Source organism: Helicoverpa zea, chromosome 14 (genome assembly GCF_022581195.2).
Source record: "Helicoverpa zea isolate HzStark_Cry1AcR chromosome 14, ilHelZeax1.1, whole genome shotgun sequence".
Taxonomy (NCBI): domain Eukaryota; kingdom Metazoa; phylum Arthropoda; class Insecta; order Lepidoptera; family Noctuidae; genus Helicoverpa; species Helicoverpa zea.
This window is the reverse complement of record NC_061465.1, coordinates 11,838,851-11,856,434: the sequence shown is the minus strand read 5'-3', so window position 1 is coordinate 11,856,434 and position 17,584 is coordinate 11,838,851.

Below are 17,584 nucleotides of genomic sequence, written 5' to 3'. Positions count from 1 at the left end.
TGTTTTATTTGAGATGAAAATGCAGTCCTTTGTAGTTTAAAAATCTTGTTTATAATAAACAGAACATAACGCTTCTTTTTATGATTATAACGACATGGAAAATGAAAGTAAAGTACGTATTCTTTGAACCAGCTAAGGTCATATTTTGTCACGTTTAAAAAAATAAATTCACCATCTTATACTAATACTAGCTGTTGCCCGCAACTTCGTCTGCGTGGGCAATATAGAATAGTCAAAATACTACTTATCCCGTAGGTGCATTCTTTCACGTGACAGTATAATTAGGATTAGCACTTAGCAGTCGCATAGATTCATTGATCAAGGTTGTGTTGTTGATGTGACCATTTATCTAAACAAAAGAAGTAAAGTTTGTGACGTTGTGAATATCTCTGGATCTAGTCAGCCAATTTGGAAAATTATTACGTATGGTGCGTAAGTAATTTTCATAGGAAACAGCTATAATCTATGTCTATATACTTTGAGTCTGACAAAGCTGTCATTTGTACATTTTCTGCAGCTGCTGCGACTAATCAGAAGCCAGAAAGTCTGTCAGTCTTACCATGGATATCGTCTTGTGTAGTTGACTGGTTTGAAGATAGGTAGATAGGTAGTCGCTCCAAGCAAAATATTGGTACTCAAACAGATTCGGTGACTGGAAGCCAACACCAACATAGTTGGGGAATAGCTGGATGGATGATAAAATGAGTCATCATCATCAGCAGGCGCATAGGGTAGGATAGTTTCACTACTGGGGAGAAACACTTGTATGACGGGGATTTTCTGTGCACTTACTCACTATGGTAAGGCTGACCCCACATTAGTCGTGCGTGATCCTCGGGCGTGTGAGTAGCGCGGGCGTCGCGAGCGCGCTGCGTGAACGTCGCGTTTTGCTGCCCTGCGGCATGTGTGAAGAGTGCAAGCGACGCGCTCGCGGCGAGCACGCGGCGCTCGAGTTGCGTTCTTACCCCTTCGCCCGCTATCCCCGCCGCGCGCTAAACGCCTTAGCAGTTAAACGTCAAGGAAAGCGGCGCGTGCGCGCCGCGAGCGCGCTGCAAATGCCGCAGGGCAGCAAAACGCAACGCTCACGCAACGCGCTCGCGACGCACGCGCGGCGCCCGCGCTACTCACACGCCCGAGGATCGCGCACGTATAATGTGGTGGCCTAAGCCGGGACTCCACCGAAATGTTTGCATTAGTTCACGAATAGGCAAAATGTACGTATCTGTGCGAGTCCACTTCATGTGTTCGTACTTGAAACCTGCAGTTTTGCCAAGATTTTCAAAATGTACGCTCGCAATTTGCCATTTCTTGGTGGAGCCAGCAAATCAAAAAAAACATAAGTGTTGTATACTGTGCGTCACTACCGCACACCGGGAAAACTTTGCTATTGCGGAGGACGTTTATATACCATATTTTGTGTCACACGTAAACAGGACGACAGTAAGTATCCACCGAAACACTTTCAAAGATCTGATGAACAAACAAATCAGACCTGACTTGGTCACCTGGGGCCAATCAGAGCTCTATGAAGCGATCATACGCTTTGGCTCCTACTGTTATTGTGGTTTCTGAAAATTTAATCACCTCATTCAACGATGAATGTAATTCTGATGGTACTATTAAGAACACTTGCTTAGCGCAGAAGCTGACGTTAGCAGGTCAAGTCTTTTGACTTCTCGAATAGGATACCATTGGTTTTTGTGCAATGCACACCTGCAATGCATTCTGGATTAGGATAGGATATAGGTGGATAGGATTTGCAACAGAGAACAATTCTGTCTTTGTGATTAAATGACATCAAACGTAGTTTTATATAAAAGGTGTTTTTTTAGACTTGGCTCGGGTCTTACTGAGACTGTTCGTAATCGTGAACAGTGTATTTGCGATCAGAAGTTGAAAGTAAGCATGTCTCTGGTATGCGGCGCGTAATTTGTACGTTTTCAGACGCATAAAGCATTTTACGTGTGTATGGTATTAAATCGAGAAAGCTCCCATTTCTTATCTGCACTTTGTATCTGGGCTTGTTTTTAAAGCTACAGAATCCTACATTACCTACCTCACGCTTAGCAGTGCTTGCGAGAGATAGGTCCTCATTTCTTCTAGGATTAAGTTTACATATTTTGCATCAGAAAAAATAATTAAGGTCTACTTAATACTACTCATTCAAAGTAATTTGTTTTAAGGCCACCACATTAGTGGAAGATAAGCTAAACTATGTTTATGAAAAAATCCTGATATGAACTCCATCTGTAACTTTAAATGATAATTAATTGTTCCACTAAAGTTATCATTTTTGACATAATGTTCAAAAAATAATTTAGATGGCACCGTTTTAAATTTGGCCGAGAACTTTTAATTTTCCTTTCATCAAGGTAATAATAATAGTTGGATTTTGATGTGGCACGGCAAACTGACAAACACTATTGAAATGTCTATCGAAAAATTACACTTCGTGTTAAAATATGGTGAATAACGGAAAGTACACAACTCCATCTGTTGAAATAATAATCCTCTATAAAGAATGTATGGTAATATTGTCACTTACCACCTCGCTCCTTTGACAAATTGATGATGTATTTTATTACCACAGATGGAGCTACTTTAACCTTGGCTAAACAAAATTTTCATATTTTTTTTGTCTTCCGAAGTTACTTATAAAGGTGTGATTTTGTGTGTAAAGATTAATAATAGGTCGATCAACTAATATAAGTACAACATTCAAATGTACAGTTTTGACAAATCGATTGCGTGTCGTTGTCGTAATATTTTACATCTTGAATTCACAAAATTAATCATATCTTTTGATAGAGTGAATCGATTTCGATGAAACAAAAACTAAATAATACCCCAAGTTACGTAGAGTTTTTGTAGCATTGTCTGCATTTAATTCGTAGATTTTACGTGAATCGCGAACAAACAAACAGATAAACAGACAAACAGACAAAAATGACAAAAATTATGGAAATGGGTTCTGTTAGTTATCCTTTAACATGCTGGCTATTATTTTTGTCAATTTCTTCAATGTACAAAAATTACTTTTCTACAGATTTATTATATGTATAGATTATAAAGCTGAAGAGTTTGTTTGTTTGTTTGAACGCGCTAATCTCAGGAACTACTGGTCCGATTTGAAAATTTCTTTCAGTGTTAGATAGCCCATTTATCGAGGAAGGCTATAGGCTACTTTTTATCCCAGTACGGGAAGTAGTTCCCACGGGATGCGGGTGAAACCGCTGGCAGAAGCTAGTTCTCTAATATACTTAAATAAAAAAATGGTACTACAACAAATAAATAAAATTAAGACAATGTTACATGCTCGCGCATTTTTATTCAATTCTCCAAACTCATAAAGGATCATAAACATGGTATTATTTTCATTAAACAAACGTTTTTCGACAGATATTATCTTTCGCACACATTACACTGACGTGCCTCGAAAACGACCCAGTATTTACTGCGGTTAAATAAAGTCACATCGTGTAACGAAAAAATAATAAAAAGAGATATTAAAGTTAAGTTATTGCAGTTCATTTAGTAAATGTTCACAATGGATTCTAATATTTTGGTCAGCTTGGTACGTATTTTTCTAAATTCAATAATGAAAAGGGTTTTCACAAACAATTAAACCGACCTCAATAATATTCGTAAAACCTTCTCGTAATTTAATCCTTAATATGCTGAAACCGCATCAAAATCTGTTCAGTCGAATGTGAGATAATCACGCACGAATCTCCTTTTTTGAAGTCAGTGAAAAATTGAAGAATTCCTAAAATACGGAAAAAACCCACGTGTGGTTTTTCAAATTTCTATGACCGAACAAACAATTCAACATTCGCTAAATATTTCCTTAGAATAGCACACAAAAGTATACCCCTTCTATAATTCAAGGCTAATATAGATTTATGTCCGTGCACGACGCTACACTGTCGGACAAAGAAAATGACCTCAATCTCTGAGGATACTACACTTTCGCATTACTAAATCTCTTGTATTGGTGCATGCCTTCCATTCATATCTGTACTAAATATTAAAAAATTGGGGAGTTTGTTTGTTTGCTAATCTTAAGATAATGGTCTATTTAAAGAAAAATATTTTTCAGATAGTCCATTTTTTGTGCACTTTAGTTACTTTTCATTCAGGTGCGCGAAGTAGTTCTCACGGGATGCAGGTGATACCGCAGACAGAATCTAGTCTGTAGTAATTTAAAGAGGAAGCATTTTTTGTTTGTTTGTTTGCTCTGAAACTACGGAACCGATTTGAAAAATTATTTCACTACTGGAAAGCTAAACTCTTCCGGACTAACATAAGCTACATTTTATCCCAGTACAGGCAGTAGTTTCCACAGGACGTGGGTAAAACCGCCGGCAGAAGCTAGTATACATATAATATAAAATCCTTGAATGCACTCCCGAGGATATAAAGTAGGTTATTCTAAGCTCTGAACAGATAAAACTGTTACGTAGTAAATCAAAGTGTTGGTATTTTTGTACTGTTTTAAAAAGGTAGCAAGTTTTGAGAACAAAATGTATGGCGTAAGTTCGTAAGGAGATATTTTATATTTGAATTCTTTCTTGATGTTTGAAAATGCTGAAGGTTTGTATTTTTGAGGTGGTGATTTATGTCCCATTTTGAGTGTTTAATCTATACTGCTATACTAGTATGCATAAATATATAAATTATCCTGAGATTAGGATGAAACCGCGAGAAAACAGCTAGTAGGGTGAGCAATAGATAAAAGTAGCCTCTATACTTACGTAACGTACGTACATGAAGACATCAGTAAAAAATGCATTTTTGTTTTTAGAGTTCTATCTTTGAATTCATAGTTCACATTTCATCAAATTAATTTTAACTAAAAACTACATAAGTAGGTACCTATAATTTAATAAAAGAAAAGTACATAAAAGTAAAAATACAGCTAACCTTTTGACATTTCGCAGCGTGACTCTAAATCACAGGTACTCAAATTCACGAGAAGGTTCCAAAATTGTGACGTTAGGTCGCAATAATTAAATCAAAAGACATCTATCACCATGAATATATTTATGAAATTAAGAAACTTCTCAAGTATGCAAATTTTATTGTAATTAAGGGCTCCGTAAAAGTATGAATGTGGGTCATAGATGTAAAGACACATCTAGATAGTGCAAGGAAAAGTTCACATCAATTTGGAGAAATGTCATGACGTCTGTAATCAACATTCATTATATTTTATTGGTATTCACTGACAAATACTTAAAGATATAACAAATATTATTGCAGGAAGTATTATGGCAGTAAAAATCATGTGACCACGCTTCTTGGATATTCGTTCAGTAGATGACAGAAAGAGCAGACTGTAGACTAAACAGTCGGCCAATAGTTGACAATATTTTTTTAGTAAAACTTGTCTTGTCAAAGTTTTCAGTCGGTCTGATACCGGCTAAATACCTGATCATTGTAATGTGCGTACTACCGATCATCTTCATACCTACTAATTTATGAGCCCAAACAAACTATCGGCCGACTAAAAGTTTTTAGAGTGCATATTCAAGGACAAAATTTTTATGTCATGACTTTTAATGCGATAATAAAAAGATCGAAGTATCTATTCTTTAGTTAAAAATCAGCTTTAAAAATTTAACTATCGTATCCAACTTCTTTATATCTTTGGCCACACTTTTGAGGTCGCTACTGAATATTTTTCAAGTTACTTTTTTTGGGGATTTTTTTAACTTGGATCGCAAAGATTGTTCCAAGTTTTTAATGTCCGTTAAAATATTAATTACTCAGGTAATGAGGAACTTTGTAAGCTTGTCCTGAAGGTTTTATAATTTTGTGGTTTACAAAAGATTTTTGTTTCTTTTTTGTTTGGTTTTGTGGTCTAGTAAAAGGTATTGTTTGTTTTGTACTTTTGAAGTTTGAATATTTAGTATCACTTAAGAGTTGGTTTGATTTTGATATTTATGATTAGGTAATTGTTAGCAAGGGACTACATCGTAATTTATTAGGTATGAATATAAAGGGCATGTGATTAGGCCCTTACATATAAGTAAGTATGTAGGTGTATGTATTTAAAATCTCAATATATAAAAAGATGTACATTTGTTCCTACTTTATATTATTGAAAGTAGTTGTCTCAAATAGCTTTTTTGGCGAACTTAAAGTTTCAATAAAATATAAACAATCTTTTAAATTCTACATTTATAATAAACCATAAACACATATCAAACTAATTTAACGAACTTAGTAAAGTAAAGGTTGGAAAGTACCAACCTCATATCACAAACGACATAAATAATTAAGATAACGAACTATTTCATAAAAAATCTCACGTTCCCATAAAAACGAACCTTAGCCAAAATAACAAAACGCTCGTACATTTTAACCTAAATTAGTGTTTTGTTTATTTTAAACGTTTGCACGCGAGAAGATAATTAATTCGCTGCAGAGGTTTCGTGTTCCCGATCTACTGGTCCTGTGACCTTGACCTTGGGTTAATACCTTCGTTTTACACCGTAAGTACCAGCATTATTAGTTTTGGTATGTAAACTGTGGGAATTTTCTGGAAATTAACACACGGAAAAAAGTAAGTTATAGGAGCACACCAGCATCTATGTGTTTAATTATTCCATCATATTTGATAACGTCACAAACTAGATCAATGCTTGAAGAAATGCTTAGCCTTTTACACAAGTAATTAATAACTTAGCATAGGGCTAACCGACCGTGTGCGAAAAGGTGTCCCGACATTATGATAGTACAGGTTCTTTTTCCAACTATGTGTGTTGGGCTGGTGTCGGTTTCCCCGGACGGAGCGAGTATTACTAGGTATTTTACACGGAGCGACCGCCTGACTGATCTCCTCATCCTCAACCCTCGGACAACCCGACTTTTTTGAGAGTTTCTGGCTTCTTACTACCGCCACTCAAAGATGTTTGACAGCTGACACCCACCAATTCAATGTGCCTTCTAAAAGACGAAGTCACTCAAGGCCACGACTTCGCCAATCTAACTTAACCTCTTCTCAGCTCATTATAAAATTATCAGTCATCTAAAACATTTTCTTCTTCGGAGAAAAACCGCACAAAGTGTCAAAAAACAAGGGCAAGAAACTTCTACTGAAAGACATCAATCAATAACTTCAGTAACTTGGATAACTTGTTACTTCTTCGACAGATCTAACTATATTCGATATGAATCAATTTCGATGAAGGCCAATTGGAATGTCACACCCACTTTATTTTCTTGAAAAATGTCCGAAGAATTTTTGTCATATATCCTTTCAATTATCTCGTCTTATCATACTAATATTATAAATGTAAAAGTTTGGATGTTTGTTACTGTTTTACGACAAAACTATTGAACGGATATTGAGGAAACTTGTTAGTTATAAAAAAAACGTATCATTTTCCACCAGCAGCGTATACACCCCCATGTGAACTACTCCGAGAACTATCAGCCTTCCTAGATGCTACCTTAAATGTTACAAATCGGTCCATTCGTTCCTGAGATTGGAGTGTTCAACAAAACAAAGAAAACTTTTCAACTCTTTAATATCAATATACAGATATAAAATCTGATAAAAATAAAGGTTACTTTTTATCTCAAGAAACCAAGTTAATATTTAGGTAAAATGAATGAACCAATTAATTCTCGTCACCTATACCGAAATAATTGAAAAACCAATAACGTATTGTCAGCTAAAATATGATTATTTTGGCTTTAATTAATATTCCAAATGCGATACTAATTGAATTGTGACAGTATTTACTTTAAAATACAAATGTTTGTTTTCGCACGCTTGATAACTAATATAAATACTAGTTGATTGAGTTAAATTTATAAATCGAATAAATATTAATTATTCATTAATCTACAAACAGGTATTTCTGACACCTTCCCACTATTATCCTCATCATCATCATCATCATCAGCCTATCGCAGTCCACTGCTGGACATAGGCCTCTCCAAGTGCACGCCACTGAGATCGATTTCCGGCTTCTCGCATCCAGCTCCTGCCAGCCGTCCTCTATTATCCTCACATCAGCTATAAAATGTATTGCACATACCTTTTGACAAGAACCTTAATTTAAAAAAAAAGTGTCTATGGCGTTCTTCTTCGTGGGACCAACTCCTTGGAACTGTGCAACTAACTTGTCTTTTTACGAGAACCTGTATTACAACTATTTGAAATTAAATATAATGACTTCAGCTTTAATCTGGGAACAATATTTTATTACAAGAAAAAAAACTTTAACACTATTTCTTGCAGTTATAATACAAGGATTGTCTTTGAAATCTTATAATTTTATTATAATGTTTATATTATAACGTTTCATAGTATTTAATAAGTAACCAAAAGCTGCTAAATAAACTAAGATCCAAGTAACTCCCGTATTCGTAGCGACCACTCATATAATTAATTTCCCCAGTTGAGCAACTACTCAAACAGGACGACAATCCTCACTGCAATACTAACTATAATGAGAAAATATTTGTTTGTTTGTTTATATGCAGCTTAGAGGCTCAGAAAATACAGAACCTGATTTGAAATATCCTTTCATTGTTGGGAAGCTACACTATCCTAAAGTGACAACGGCTACGCATATTTTGTCCATTACGCGAAGAACGGCTTTGAAACACCCAAAAGACACAAAATAGGTACACTATTTGAAAAAAAAAAAAACTTTTGGTAAGCTAGACTATCTTAGAGTGTAATAGGTTATATTTTTGCCAGGGAAGAAGTTACCCCAGGACGGGCGTGAAACTGCGGGGAAACAGAAACACAATATTAATTCGAAAATAACTCTGTGTTCTTAATTTTATTAAAACTACCGGTTCCAGGAACACAGATATTCTGGAGCTTAAAAGGACGTATTTTTGGTCCGGGTGCGGAATAAAGTTCCCTCGGGACGCGAGTGGAATCGTGAGGCGCAGCTAGTTGACTATAGTTGCTCCCGCTTCAATTCAGGAAATTGGTTTAGCAAGTTTTTATTAAGTTTCAGCGAAAGTAACAATACGAAGTTCAAAGTATTTTGTGTACGTGACTTTAAGATGCAGTATAAAGTTTGTAATGTACGTATTTTACTACTACGGGTATAAGTGAAAAGTAAAAAAGCTGCAATATTGTAAATATGTGAGATAAGATGAGAGTAAAAATACAGACATTAATAATAACTACCTTATTGGTCTAATATTTCCACGCTCTACCGCTAAGCATAAAGTCTCAGATTCGATTTTCAGGTTAAGATTTATAGTAATTTCTAATCTGCATAAAGAAATCTAAAATAAATATAATTTTAGTATGTAAATTTTTATTTTATGCAATGTACACACTATATATACAAACTTAAACTACGTATCTTTATACAAATCTAAAAATAAAATAATATATACAAAATATAGGTATATAAACATAAAACATATATAAAAAAAACATCGATCAGGCGTCGAAGTATTCCTCCGCATCACTGTCCTCCGGAAACGTGCTCAGAAGACTGGCTGCATTGCCACGTTGAATGGCAATGCTAATTCTTTGTCCAAAGAATAAGCCAGCCCTCTGGTCAAGCGTCGACAAGCCTTAATTTTAGTAAGTTTTAATTTTTCCTTTTTTTCATTTTGTAAATTTTGTAATATATTGAATAGATATACTATATAGGTATTTGTATGAATAGGAATTTAAAATAAAATATATACCTAAAAAAAATCCTATACTTTACCAAGTATCCTTACTCATTTACAAACTAAATAAAACTTACTCTTTTAATACTATAACATCTTATTTTAACAAACAAAAAGCTTTTCACCTACCATTACATATTTCCAAAAAATCTAACCCCTTTAACCACATCTATCATTCCAAAAAAAAATCATAAATACAGTACGCCCAACTTATATCAGTGCGCGTGTGCACTACAGAGTTACAACAGCCTTCAGTCGGTTTCAGGCGTCGGGAGGTTTCGCGCGCCGCCCTAGCCGCCCGCCCAAAAAGTTCGTGCTCAAAACTGTTGCAAGTTTGAAGTGATTCAAAAAGTGCTGGTTTGAAAAGTGTTATTTTTTTATTTGGGTGTCTGTGTAGGTGTCTACTGCTGTTTTTTTTTTTGTGGGAGGTATGTATGTTTGTTGGCTTTTTTTAAATATAAGAAATATATTTAGCTAGGTACCTAGTTCGATATTTTAGAGAACTTATAAGGACTGTTTTTAATTTGGTCGTACGACTATATTTACTAATAATAATGAATATGTAGACTTATTTTTGAAGATTTCGTTTCGAAAATACCTAATTACCTATATAAAATGTTATTTTTAATCTTCATACTTGAGATTTAAATAAAATCGTAAAGGATTCGAAACGTCGGTATTAAATAATTACAATTAACCGCGATAAAATCCGTAAAAATAGTTGTATTTAAAAATCTTCATACTTACGGGTTGTTTTTTCAAACATTGAATTTTCTTAGCTTTAGGAAATAGAAACATTAGATCTTCTAATAAATAAAATCAAAGTTATTAATTCCTTTTTCGGCATAATAATTATGATTGAACTGCACTATACAGCAAACATATACAGCAAACATTAATCTTTGCATTAATCAATGTATTTTTATGAACTTTACTTTTTTCGTTAGTTCAAGGATTTTAATTTTACTGAGAGCTTATTCAATCAGCGGTTCAGTTCGTATTAAAATAGTAACTTAATTAAAATATCGGTGAACTGGCATTTGAAATGTTGACCGAGCTATTGTAATTAATCGAGGGAAATAAGCTTAGGTTTTAATTTAATTATTTCATAATCCATTTATAGAGAGAGATGGTTTTGGATAAAATATTGCTTGGTTGTAGAAAAATTAAAGTAAGCATCTAGAAATTAATTGCAATGCTGTCAGCAGGGATTGTGTCCAAAATACTGGCTGCATCACTACATTGGATTCCAATGTATTTAAATCCTTTGAGCAAAATATTGGTCAGCACTCAGTCCTTTGGTTACGAGTGGACTCCAATATAAAAAAAAATAACCGAAAACAATAGTAGGATGTTCAAAAACTAAAATACGCACATTTCGTACGTTTTGTGGTGTAAATGTTCAAACATAGCCCAACTTTATACATTGAAACATGTCAAACATTTGCTGCAATTCAACGTCACCTTTTCAACTATTTCATATCCGTCATTGTTAAGCATTTTAGACCACCGTAATTTGAATCTTATACGACTGTAATAGAACTCAATTTCCTTTGTGTATGTACATTGAAGTTTTATGCAAAATTATGGTATTTTCATGACAATGTTTGTCTTATATGAAATCTCTGAAGCATATAATTCAAATTGCATGAATCAATCTAACTTGATCTGTCAAACTTCAATGGATTTTCAACCTTATCACAATAGTGGAAGGATAATGTTCGATTGATAAAATTTAACAGATTATAGTAGGTTGAACTGCTGTACTATTATTACGGATTTTCTTCAGTTTGGGAACAATGGTTATCACATATTTTTCTCGTGTTTTTTTCCTGTTTTCTCCTGCCGTTATTATCGTAGTGCTAATAGGTTTATTTTCTTTGGCAACAACAGTTTATGAGACATAGTGGGTGTGCATTGACCTCTTTTAACTGAAAATTATTAGGCCAATGGGGTGCGTTTAATAGGATCTGTGTTATGAAAACTCGTCACTGCTCTGTTCAATAGATAATTGAGATTTTAGGCACGTGATTCTGTCATGTTCATAGATATATTGTATCGTATAATCAATAGTGACATTTTAAATATTCTAGTAGTGCTAATTCATAAAAACGTTCCTTCATTACCGAGAAAAACGTTTCTAAGAGTGTGTCAAACATTTTTGGGCGTGGGTGACTTCTTCTTCTGTCTATCTTTCTTCTTCTTTCTATCTGAAAAAGGTATGCATTGAGTTGTAAATAATTAAAAAATATGCCTCTAAAAATAAACAAAAGAGTTATTGAACTACGAACTCCAACTAATCTTCATTAAAATACACAATTCTACAACACAGGTCAAGCTACAAGTACCCCAACTACGTCGAACATCGGGAAACTTCGGATACCTATATCATACAGAATACAACAAGGTATTATTTCCATTGTTCCCAAAACCAGGTGTATATGTCCTGTCCATTCACCTAAAACTTCGACCCCCAAGGGACCCGACCTCATCAAACGAAAATAATACGGTCTAATAAAGTCAATACCTATTTGAACATCAGAAAATACATTCCGAATTTTCGGATTGGTGATAAACGTAAATTTTAACCTTTTTGGGGACAAAACGTGACCTAAATAAAGATTTAAATTTTCGATTTTTATTTTATGCAATTTTTCAATCTTAAATTCGTGATTTTAGTTTAGAAAATTGATTAAGTTATCTAACATTGCGTGATACTTTTAACTAAAGTTTATTATTATTCAAAGCTTGCAATATAGTTACGAGTTAAATTTAATCTTATCGAAATCATGGTTTATTTTATTACTAAAATAACCTTCAGGAAAGTAATATTATTGTAATCTAAGGTTGAATGTAATTCCCATAGATAGAAATAGCGTTGTCTTTGTTATGATTCGATATTTACTTTGGTACAAATAGATAGAAGAACGATTAATTCAATCGCATGAAAATTATGTACATACAATTCAAAAGTCTTTCTCTCGATGTAAAAAAAAATATCTAATGTACCTATCCAAGCATTGTCAATAGTAATTAAGTATCTTTAGAGCAATTACATATGGGAATCGAAACATTTATGACAAAACTGTTTCTTAAGGACCTTTCACCTTGAATAAGATCTCACGAATGTAATAATAATAATTACAACTTTGTAACTTCTTAACTTTCGATCTGAAAAAAAGTTCAAAAATCTTCATAATATAGCGTAGTGATTTTCCATACCGATCAACTAACTATTCATTGCACTACACGACTACACGCCATTTCGTAGCCAAAAAAACAGGAATTTTCCCATATACCGTCCTTTCAAAAAAATGTATCGTGGACCATCCCCCCTATATGAACCATGGCATTGTTCTCAACCGTGATTGATGTTCACCATATTGGTTACTGTCGGTTATGAAAAATTATACCCAAGTGGTTATTGATTATGCTAGAATATGTCCAAAAGTAATGGTATGGAGAATATGGGGTTATAGCTGTCTGCGCTATGGTGAGGGGAAATTAATAGGTTGTAAGCAAAGTATTGAAAAAATGCCAGCCAATTGGGTGTGTATGGGAATCGTGCATGAAAGGTTTTGTATGTGTAAATAGGAAAAAAATATCACGTTTGTTTTATGGGAGCCCACTAAAATATTAGTTAGTTTTTGTTTTTTATAGATATGTATCGGAAACATTGCAGTTTGAATTTACATGGTATCACGGTTCATGAGATACAGCCTGGTGGCAGACGGAAAGCTAAGTCTTAATAATAGAGTAGATATCGTTTTACCCTTTGGTTAAAGAATACCTACTAAAAACTCCCGTCCGTGATGACACTAGTAGCAAACTTTGGACCGGCAAAGTTATTTGAAAGCATTCATTCTAATTTACTTTCATAAGATAAATGTCAATGGCACATAATAATTATACCTACATATTCAAGTAACTAAGTCAAAAAGTCCTTGACAAAACAAATTAAAGACAACTGCGTAAGTTTAGGCCAAGAAGATTTCGATACCAAATTACCGACCCAAAGAATTTCTAATATACCCCGCCTAGTGGAATCAAAGCTAGGCGAGGGTGACATTCGGGGGGCTGCTAGAATTCTCTTTAGCAGTGATGTGGTGGCTCCGTGTTCTCCAGACACGCTCTCCGCTCTGGAGAGTAAACACCCAGCCCCAGCAGATGGCCTCTCTTTTCCCGACCCTCCTGATTCAGACGCACATACCCTCACAATTTCAGGTCGACACCTGGTCACAGCCATAGGCTCCTTCAGGAGCGGCTCCGCAGGCGGCCTCGACGGCTTGAGTCCGCAACAAGGATCTCACCTGCCCAAGCGCCGGGGAAGCAGGTGAGTCGCTCTTGAAGGAGCTTACGGCCCTGACCAACCTTATGCTCTCCGGCAAGGTGGACGAAACCGTCATAGACGTTTTGTATGGAGCAAACCTCTGTGCTTTGCGCAAGAAGGATGGCGGTATTCGTCCAATTGCCGTGGGGACCACTTATCGTCGTATGGCAGCCAAAATCTGCTGTAAATTTTATAGTGAGGACGTTTCGGAAAAATTTCAGCCCCTGCAGCTAGGTTATGGCTCGAAAGGGGGCTGCGAGGCTGCCGTACACGCCCTGTCGACCTACCTAAATTATGGGAACGGAGATGTCATCTTGAAGGTTGACATTAAGAACGCATTCAACTCGGTGAACAGGGACACCTTGCTGGCAGAAGCCAAAAAAGAAATACCCCAAATTTTTAGTTTCCTCTGGCAGTGCTACAGACATCCAACCAAATTACTTTATCGGGACAACCTATTAGAATCCGCTGTTGGCTGTCAACAAGGTGATCCCCTCGGGCCTGTGATCTTTAGTTTGGCAATTAACCCAATAATTCGGCAACTAAATTCTGAATTTAACGTCTGGTATCTCGACGATGGGACCCTGGGAGGCTACAGAGATACCGTACTTAATGATTTCATTTTCCTAAGAGACAAACTCCATAACATTGGCCTTGACCTAAACATTTCCAAATGCGAACTATTTATATCTGACACAACCGACAGACAGACGACACTCCAAAATTTTAACGCAGTAGCCGATGGCATAAAAATAATAGACAAAAGTTCTCTTTGCCTCCTGGGGTCACCAGTACTAGAAGAGTCATTTTCGGATTTTATTGAGAACAAAATTCAAAATTTCAATGATATTTCGGAAAGGTTATTCAAAATTAATATACATTCAGCCATCACCATCCTACGATACTGCTGCTTTGGCCCCAAATTAACCTACATCTTGCGTGCTTCTCATTTATGGAAGCACATCAACCTTTTGGATCAAATTGATAAAATAATTCGACACACACTTTCATCAATTTTAAATGTGGCCTTGGACGACAAAGCTTGGTCTCAAGCTACACTTCCCATCCGTATGGGAGGGCTTGGCGTCCGCAAAATTTCCAGTATTAGTTTACCGGCATTTATTTCCTCCGTCCATGGCACTGACAAATTGATCAGGAAAATCCTACCTATTACACTGATCAATTTTGAGGTGCCATGCCTGGCGGAGGCTATTAATGCCTGGAAAGTCACATGCCCGAATACCGATCTACCCGCCAACCCATCCTCCCAGAGACAGTGGGATGAGCCGCTCTGCAGAGTAATACGGAAAAATCTCATTGATACGTCAATTACTTCTGCGGAGCGAGCACGCCTACTGGCTGTGGGTGAATGGGAGTCAGGTCTTTGGCTTCACGCATTTCCGTCGGCAAACATAGGCACCATGTTTGACGACACCACTTTCAGACTCGCTGTCTGCCTGCGTCTGGGTGCTTCATGCTGCACTCCTCACCGCTGCCACTGCGGGGAAGCTGTCAACAGCCTCGGTCACCACGGCCTGTCGTGCAGCCGGAGTGCGGGCCGCATACCACGACATGCGAATATCAACGACGTGATCCGTCGGGCTCTTGTTGCCGTCGGCGTGCCAGCCGTACTTGAACCAAATGGTTTGGCACGCGACGATGGCAAGAGACCAGACGGCATGTCGCTATTTCCGTGGAAGATGGGTAGGACTTTAGTGTGGGACGCGACCTGCGTCGACACTCTTGCGCCATCCCATCTTCCTAGAACTGCGTGTTGTGTCGGCTCCGCCGCTTCACAAGCAGAAGACCTCAAACGGCGCAAATATAGTAGCCTTATCGGGAATTACATGTTTGAGCCGTTTGGGGTTGAAACTCTCGGGCCGTGGGGTCCGAGTGCTCACGCGCTTGCAAAGGAAATTTCTAAGCGCCTTGTTGACACTTCTCGTGACCCAAGGGCTGGCTTTTATTTCGCACAGAGGTTGAGCATTGCCATCCAACGTGGCAATGCTGCCAGCCTTCTGGGTACATTACCCGGTGACAGCGATGAGGAGCAATTTTTTGATGCTATGTATTAGTTTTAAGTTGTATATATAAGTTTATTTTTAATTTTTAAAATTAATGTAAATATTATGTAAATATTTGAATAAAAGATCTCCGCGAAAAAAAAAAAAAAAAAAAAAAAAAAAAAAAAAAAAAAAAAAAAAAAGTAACTAAGTAAAGTTAGCAAACTTTAATATAACAGCTTTGAATTCGACACTCCACAACACAAGTTTTCATGCATAGAAACACAGAGCATTATTACCGCCTCAAGCAATAGTACAATGTCGTATTTCCTAATTGTCAACTATAAATAACTAAGACAACCGTATATTGTAGCAACTTGTCAGGACTTAGACAAATAACTTGTGTGTAGTTATTATGTTCAAGTTATAGAGAATCAATCCTAACTTATAGATAATGGGTTTGGAAATAACACTTTTGTTGCCTATAATTTTGCAAATTCGTTAGTGACATTTCTTATGGCCTGTAACGTAGCAAACCACCTTACACTCCTTAGAGAGCAAAACAATCATAAGTTATTGTCTGCATCAGTGAGTTCCTTAAAATATTGCTTAAGCTAATCATTTGTTCTTTTTTTTATTTCTGTCTTTAAACTGTCGTTATTCTAAAATATTTTTACAGTTCATTATTCACTTATGTATTATAACTATCTGAAGTAAATAATAGAAATTTACCACATATTTTTTCCGCCACTGTCACCAAACTACAACAAAAAAAAGCACAAAAATTACTTCTCAATATTTATGTGACACCATTAATATAACGTTACAAAAAAAAATCCGTTATCGACAAATTGTTATATCAAAGATATCATTTCTACGAAATCTCACATATTTCGGCACAAGTCCATATATTTTCTCTGACATCCCAAGTTGGTTATGTTCAAAGGGTGTCGGATGCAAACATCCGTCACTGTATGAGTGCTGTGTGGACATACGTCACGAGCAAACGTTATGCGTTTGCTAACGGTCAAGGAAAATCATGGTTTACTTTGTGTATTGCTAAAATTGGTTATTTACTGGGATGTTAGTTGTGTTTAGAGTAGTTTCAAATAACTACCTAAACTATGATTGATAACTAATGCATAAAAAGAGAAAAAAAAATTGTTGTTTCCTTGTACCCTAAATGCTCCGAAACTACTGAACCGATTTAAAAAATTCTTTCACTGTTGGAAAGCTACACCCTTCCCGAGTAACATAAGCTATATTTTATCCCGGTACAAGCAGTAGTTGCTTAGGACGCAGGTGAAACCACTGGAAAAAGTCAGTCAGTGTGGTATATTTTGACACAAATCCATATATTTTCTCTGACATCCCAAGTTGGTTATATTCAAAGGGTGTCGGATGCAAACATCCGTCACTGTACGAGTGCGGTGTAAACGTACGTCAGAAGCAAACGTTATGCGTTTGCAAACGTTTAGTAAAGGAAAATCATGGTTTAGTTAGTATTTAAACATGTACTGAAATTGGGTATATTTACTTTGTTTAGTGTGGTATCAAACAATTATCTAAACTGTGCCTTTCATACGAG